This window comes from Engystomops pustulosus, chromosome 5, assembly GCF_040894005.1.
Source record: "Engystomops pustulosus chromosome 5, aEngPut4.maternal, whole genome shotgun sequence".
Lineage (NCBI taxonomy): Eukaryota > Metazoa > Chordata > Amphibia > Anura > Leptodactylidae > Engystomops > Engystomops pustulosus.
The window spans coordinates 36,696,470-36,703,841 of NC_092415.1; the positions used below are offsets into that span (position 1 = coordinate 36,696,470).

At 42.2% G+C, this 7,372-nt stretch overlaps 1 long non-coding RNA gene across 1 annotated transcript; it reads right to left on the reverse strand.

Annotated features, from left to right (window-relative positions):
- Positions 1–958: 958 nt before the first annotated feature.
- Positions 959–3,549, reverse strand: LOC140133981 (uncharacterized). Its single transcript, XR_011856001.1, has 3 exons — positions 3,416–3,549; positions 2,945–3,052; positions 959–1,096 (listed from the first exon to the last, which is right to left on the reverse strand). It is a non-coding gene; the product is annotated as an uncharacterized lncRNA (long non-coding RNA).
- Between the last annotated feature and the right edge of the window lie 3,823 nt (positions 3,550–7,372).

Sequence of the window (7,372 nt, forward strand, 5' to 3'; positions counted from 1 at the left end):
TCACATGGCGGCAACTCAGTGCATGTAGACATGTTCAAGACAATCTGCTGCAGTTCAAACCGATCATCAGTATGGGGAAGAAAGGTGATTTGAGGCCTTTGAACGTGGCATGGTTGTTGGTGCCAGAAGGGCTGGTCTGAGTATTTCAGAAACTGCTGATCTACTGGGATTTTCACGCACAACCATCTCTAGGGTTTACAGAGAATGGTCCGAAAAAGAAAAAACATCCAGTGAGCGGCAGTTCTGTGGGCAGAAATGCCTTGTTGATGCCAGAGGTCAGAGAAGAATGGGCAGACTGGTTCGAGCTGATAGAAAGGCAACAGTGACTCAAAAGGCAACAGTGACTCAAATCGCCACCCGCTACAACCAAGGTAGGCAGAAGAGCATCTCTGAACCCACAGTACATCGAACTTTGAGGCAGATGGGCTACAGCAGCAGAAGACCACACCGGGTGCCACTCCTTTCAGCTAAGAACAGGAAACTGAGGCTACAATTTGCACAAGCTCATCGAAATTGGACAGTAGAAGATTGGAAAAACGTTGCCTGGTCTGATCAGTCTCGATTTCTGTGCGACATTCGGATGGTAGGGTCAGAATTTGGCATCAACAACATGAAAGCATGGATCCATCCTGCCTTGTATCAACGGTTCAGGCTGGTGGTGGTGGTGTCATGGTGTGGGGAATATTTTCTTGGCACTCTTTGGGCCCCTTGGTACCAATTGAGCATCGTTGCAATGCCACAGCCTACCTGAGTATTGTTGCTGACCATGTCCATCCCTTTATGACCACAATGTACCCTGTAACATCTGATGGCTACTTTCAGCAGGATAATGCGCCATGTCATAAAGCTGGAATCATCTCAGACTGGTTTCTTGAACATGACAATGAGTTCACTGTACTCAAATGGCCTCCACAGTCACCAGATCTCAATCCAATAGAGCATCTTTGGGATGTGGTGGAGCGGGAGATTCGCATCATGGATGTGCAGCCAACAAATCTGCGGCAACTGTGTGATGCCATCATGTCAATATGGACCAAAATCTCTGAGGAATGCTTCTGCATCGAGCATTGAGCAGTGTAATTAATTCGAGGTGTCCCTGTAAAAAACATAATTCAGTAAGTTCTTTGTGTTTATTCTAAATTAGTCAGAGGGTCTCTATTGATTTAAATAAATTAAGTGGGATCTGTAAATATATATATATTCGTTTGGTGGCCACAGTATAAAATTTACTCAGAGACCGTAATATTTATTATAATTAATTTCTGTAGGGGCACAGTGTGGTCAGTTGTGTTGTAAGGAGTACTGTATATATTATTTAGGAGCACAGTGTTGTTATCCAGGCAGGAGTGGCTTAAAATATAAAACCACCAAAATTTTTAAAGATAAGGTGCTTTCACCCATGAAATCCTCATACATCTATTCCTGTGCTCAGTACACATGTATGCAAGAGCTATTTCAGGACCTTTGAAGGTCCTCCAAAAGTCCTAAATCTGCAAGTGAACGCAGACACAAGGGACACATACTCCATTCCCCAAGAAGATTGATTCTAGCACCATAAGTAGGAAGTTAATTCCAGACTTCTAAGGGCTATAACATTCATACAGCCCAGGGAACATGGCAGTCTTGATCCGCCCCTGTATCCATGGGACACTATACTGTAAGGGACAGTATTTTTGGGGGGACACATCTGAGAAATGGGAGAAATTTGTGTAGCTGAAGGAGCATAAACATCGGTGTCCTGCTTATTACGTTTTTGGAAGATCTAGGGTTCAAGTCTTTTGGTGAGAATCTTAAAACTATAGTCAGGGACCTAAAGTGTAAAGTGAAGAGAAATACTTAGACATGGTTTTGATAATAATAAGTTAATTTTCTGGTGTAAGGATGTATGTGCAGCCTGGTACAATTTATTAGCTGCATGTATGTATAAAAATGTTAATATGTACAAAAAAATGGATACAATCTTACATATATGCAGACCAGTAGATGTATATAACAACCAGTTGATTTATGTTTTTATACTCCAGGAATAGGTAAGCTGACTGATGGCACAATGTACAGAATGGGACCTGTCATAGATTAGTGAGTGTAGTGTTCATCTACACAGAGCAGCTATGAGGCAATATGTGGATAGTGTTTTATACTCTATGGGGCACATTTACTTACCCGGTCCTGTCGCGATCCCCGATCCGGATTGTCCGACGAGGATGAAGTCCGGCGCGATTCACCAAGATCGTGCGCCCGAGATCCTGCATGTGTCGCTTCCCCGCTCAGGTCCGCCGGAGTTCACCTTCTTGTTCCCGATGTATGTAAGTGCATGTCTTGAGACACAATTTGACGATCGACACAAATCGGAAATAGTCGGGAAGCCCCTATGTGCCACAATGACCTACGGTATTACATACCTGTTGGATGATTCCTTCATTGCATGTCATTTGCTATTATATTCTATCTATTCAGGGGTATTTTATATACAATGTGGTTAGGACTTGATGCTGAGATGTAGATAGTGGGTTACCTGTCAGAGACTTTGCACTATGTTCAATATGTACTATAAGTATTCACCCTCTTATAGGCGCACGTTTTGGGACACACATCTGGACATTGGGTGCCTTGGTCATTCCTCCACACAAACTAATCTAATAGATTAAAACAGATAACGCACGTGAAAAGGACTCAGGACTGAGCTCTATCTTTTCTATGACAATTGAAAAGTCTGAAAAAGCCCATTGATTACAATGGGTCAGAGTGCAATGCAAGTTCTGTACGTCAAAAGCACGCATGAAAGTGTGGAAGGGGTCTAAGACGTTCACTTTTCTGGTCTCTTCCCAAGGAGAATCCCCAAGCATGGAGCTGCCACCTCTCTGATTCCTATTGGCAATGCTCTTCTTAGGGTCATCGGCAGCATTGGATTTTTATATAGGCGACTTGGGCAGTAGCCACTCACCAAATTTTATACGGAGAAGGACCTTCATCCATGAAATTCTTGTACATCTGTTCCTGCTCTCAATGCAGATGTACATATGAGTTGAATTTTGAAGGTCCTCCAAAGGTCCTGAAAGCAAAGATTGAAAGCAGGCAGAAGGGACACATCCTCCATTCCCTAAGAAGCTGCTTCTAGTACCATATGTAGAAAGTGATTCCAGACTTGCGGGGGCTATAATATTCATACAGCCCCGGGTTTATGGCCATCTTAAACCTGGTCATGGGAGGGGTTTGCATCAAGATGATCAAGAGGTTCAGTTTTAGTATTCTGTGCCCTTCTTCCTTGGTTTGCTGTTCGGCAATCTCCAATGTTTTCTCTTGTGTTTACTAAAATATTAATTTTTGCAGCTCCTCAGTGTTGGTGTCTTTGTTGAATCTCATCTAATATCCTCCTTATCCGGTGTGTGAGTTTGGGTGGACGGCCTTCTCTTACCTGGTTTGCAGTTACGTTCTATTTCTTTTTTTTTCTATTCTATTGTAATGGATTTTCGTGCCTATGGGATGTTCCTCTGATCTATACATCTCCAGGTCTACGTCACTGACCTGTTTGGACAGCTCCTTGTTCTTCTTATGGCATGCTTAGTGGTGCTGCATACTGTAGGGCCAGGCTATTTATACTGACATCATATGACAGATCATATGCCACGTCTGAAGTTAATTGGTTGGGGCAGGCCATATTTAGGGATAGACAGCATAGCAGCCACACGCAGCTGAAGCCCTGTCCACCTGCAGGTGGGTGGCGCTGACACCGTGTGCGGACACCTCCCCTTGCCCTAAGGGATTTCTTTGCAAAGGACACACATGTACCTATTCACTACTTTCTTTATATGTTTATTACAATGTTTAATTTTTCACTTCTTAGTTACAATTTTTTGCTACATTATGATTCCTCTTTGTATTAAAACAAGTAAAACACCAGGGAGTGGGGAGATATAGTCAGAAAGCACCGTGGGGGAGGAGGGGGACTTGTATAAGGTACTGCAGGCATAAAAGTGACCATATAATGTAAATATATACAAACTAATATATTAGGATCATTTACATTTGTTGGAATATAATATTGCGAAAATGTAAAATGATTACGGTACAGATATTACATTTTTGCCATTTTCCCATTCAATGTTGTTGATTTTGTTCTTTGGGTAAAATGATCAGTAATGAAACAAAGATAGATCTAAGCTCTGTAGATGCATATTCCTCCCATAGATTGTAAGCTCTTGTGTGCAGGACCCCCCCGATCCTATTGTTTCATCTGACTGTATTATTATTCTGTATTGTCCTATTTTGTTTGTATATGTACCCCCACCATTTGTAATGCGCTGTGGAATATGACGGTGCTATATACATTTTATTTATATTATTATATAAGATTTATTATTATTATTAAATCCACCTATGATCATTGCTACTGAACAGTTATAACAACATCTAAGAGAGTGGGTATAAATTAGGGGCATTCACCCTTTTAATGCTTCTTCGATTTTTATAAGATGCTTGTGATTTACGAAACAAGTTGGAGCGACACTAAATCTACGGGATAAGAGAAGTTTTATCCTGACTGCACTTAGATTTTACAGTAAGAACAGAGTTAATAGGTCTGTATGTGCTGAGTGTATTATGTTTTTATTTGTATGTTAGCGATCTATGTGATAGTGTAGTATATTGTGTGATGTATATAATATATGTCTATTGTATGTGTGTTTTAATGTTTTTATGCATTTTTATGCATTTGAGCATTATGAAACATGTATTTCCTCTTCAGGACAATACATTTTATTATATTGCTGAATTTTAAGGGATTTTTGTTAAAAAATAACCACATGTATTACAACTTTGGAGACAGAATTATCCATTATGATTATTTTCCATACATCTCAATTGGATTCAAAGATAAAACATTCATAAAAGGCAAGCTCCATAGATCAGCCATACACAAAACATGGTCATCCACAGCTCCCCCAAACTCCCCTTTAACACTCTGCTATGCCAAGTCAATGGGGGGAGGGGGACAAGCTCCTTCTGACAGATGCTTATCTCTTGCTACAAGAAAGGATCAAGCATTTCAAATCCTACATGCCTTATCCTCGTACACCACCCCCTTCCCCGGAAGTCTGCTGGAGACCACCCCAATACACAATCCTGTATACTGATGTGTAGGGTCAGCTATTGATACACTGCTAAAAACCTCTTCCTTAGATTTAATATATATCTCCACAGAAAGACACCTAATCTTCAGTCTCTGCTGGAATAGCACATCCCTACACCTGCTCCAGGTACGGCTTTGTGTGTCAAGCCCTGGGCTGTATTTGGACTATTACATGAAATCTGAATCCATTGCACCCTTGCCCAGATGTTGCATTTCATGCCATGTATAGAAGATACTGAGTTATAACATGGCCAATCCCTTTGTTCTGCTAGACACTATGTAGCTGCCTTCCCTATGATACATGTTCAGTGATCGACAAGCTAAAACCTACATAGAAGTATTTCTACATCTGCTCCGACCAAGTAATGAGGCAGATTTACTAATCCCGTCTAAAACCGCGCCATATTTATCACAGAGGACGATGATTAATCTGGTGCATCTTTACACCGTCTAGTCTCAAACCTCCCATACACAAATCCCTCTTACACATGCAGGACTGGCTGAGGGTGCATGTCTAAGGACACCACCAGCTTTCGCTCATCTAAGGGGGATCTGGTATTTCTATTCCAACTTCTTAGGGTGCGTTCACACGTTCAGCTAGACGTCTGTTCATAACGCGACGCTAGCGCACAGGGGGCGGTCCTCGGCCCGAACGCACATGCGTTTCCAGAGAAACGCATGCGATCGGCTTAACAATCGCATGCGTTTCCCTGGAAACGCATGTGCGTTCGGGCCGAGGACCTCCCCCTGTGTGCTAGCGTCGCGTTATGACGGACGCTTAGCAGTACGTGTGACCGCGGCCTTAAGTTGTTTTAGAAGCCAAAAACAGGTGTGGATCATAATGAGAACATATCACTGAGGGCGCGTTCACACGTTGCGTTTTGGTTGCGTTTTCATTGCGTTTGAAGTGCATTACCGTTTACGTATGTTAACGCAATGTTAACACATGCGTTAACAAAAAGCATTTGTTAATGTCTTGTTAACGTGTACATTAACATGGCATTTACAATGCGTTTTGTAAACAGAAATGTTAACAGTGATGTAATTAGGCAAATCACCTCTCCTCAGCTGTTGTATATGCGTTTCAAATGCAATGAAAACGCAGGGCAAAACACAATGTGTGAACACGCCCTGAGAGAAGCTCCTCTCCTTTTTCACTCCTCTCTTAGTTTGGACTTCAAAAAAAGGCATCTAAGGAGGATGGCACACGTGGCGTTTTGAACACATTTTTGGGCCGTTATTAAGCAGTCCGTCAAAAAAACGCATGCTTTTTTGACAGGTTTGACCAATTATCTTAATTCAAACTGGTCAAAAACGGATGCGTTTTCAAAAAATGCATGTGTTTTTTGACAGACTGCTTGAAAACTGGCCAAAAACACGTTCAAAACCCAACGTGTGCCATCACCCTTAGGCCGTGGTCAAACGTACTGCCAGGCATCCATTCATAACGCGACGCTAGCGCACAGGGGGCGGTCCTAGGCCCAGAACGCACATGCCTTTCCAGGGAAACGCATGCGATTGATAAGCCGATCTCTGGAAACTCATGTGCGTTCGGGCTGCGGACCACCCCCTGTGCGCTAGCGTCGCGTTATGAACGGAACGTGTGAATGCACCCTTATGATGCTAGGTCCCAGGGGGAGTCAGGAGGTCCCATACACACAAGATAATTATTCTAATTCTCTCTTTTTTTGGGGGGGGCACAAGTTGAGCTGCAGTTTTGCTGTGTTAGTGATTTTACACTGATGGACTTATGGACACATTCACATTGGTTTTCTCTTCCTGGACAATGATTTGTCACTGATGCCTTAATGACCCATTTCAATGGGCTTTTTCACACTTCAATTTTTTTCACTTAGTTTAGAACTTGTTCTTTTTGTGTTCACTGACAACATTGGATCAGAGGGGAAAAAAACTGAAGTGTTAAAAAAGCCCATAGAAAGGAATGGGTCAGTAATATCAGTGACAAATCACTGAGTCCAGGAAGAGAAAACCAATCTGTGTGTGTCCATAAGCAGAAATGGGTTCAGTGAAAAATCACTGATTAAAAAAAGCCAATGTGAAAGCAGCCTTAAAGTGATTGTATAACGTTTGATTGTTATTCCCTATTTACAGGACAGGTGAGATTGATGTGATTGGTGACGGTCCGACTGTTTGCCCCCCAGCATTCTGGAGAGAGGGGGTCCTGTACTCACTAACTCATAAAACAGCAGCTTGAACATGCTCACATTTCTGTGTGAGCTACAT